This window comes from Haliaeetus albicilla, chromosome 12 (assembly GCF_947461875.1).
Source record: "Haliaeetus albicilla chromosome 12, bHalAlb1.1, whole genome shotgun sequence".
NCBI lineage: Eukaryota > Metazoa > Chordata > Aves > Accipitriformes > Accipitridae > Haliaeetus > Haliaeetus albicilla.
Genome location: NC_091494.1, coordinates 35783299 through 35783766, shown reverse-complemented (window position 1 = coordinate 35783766; position 468 = coordinate 35783299).

Here is a 468-nt window from a genome sequence, read left to right as displayed (position 1 = left end):
CCCACCCCTCCCTTCTTCCCGGGCTTAACTTTGCTCCCGGTTTTCTCTACCTCCTCCCCCTCAAGCAGCGCAGGGGGACAGGGAATGGGGGTTGCAGTCAGTTCATCACACGTTGTCTCTGCCGCTCCACCCTCTTCAGAGGCAGGACTCCTCACACTCTTCCCTGCTCCAGCCTGGGGTCCTCTGGCGCCTGGCGTACCTCCTCCTCCTCTTTCTTCACTGACCTAGGTGTCTACAGGGTTGTTTCTCCCACATATTCTCACTCTTCTCTCCAGCTGCAGTTGCTGTTGTGCAGCTTTTTTTCCCCCTTCTGTTATCCCAGAGGTGCTACCACTGTCACTGAAGGGCTCGGCCTTGGCCAGTGGCGGGCCCATCTTGGAGCCGGCTGGCCCATCTTGGAGCCGGCTGGCATTGGCTCTGTTGGACATAGGGGAAGCTTCTAGCAGCTTCTCACAGAAGCCACTCCTG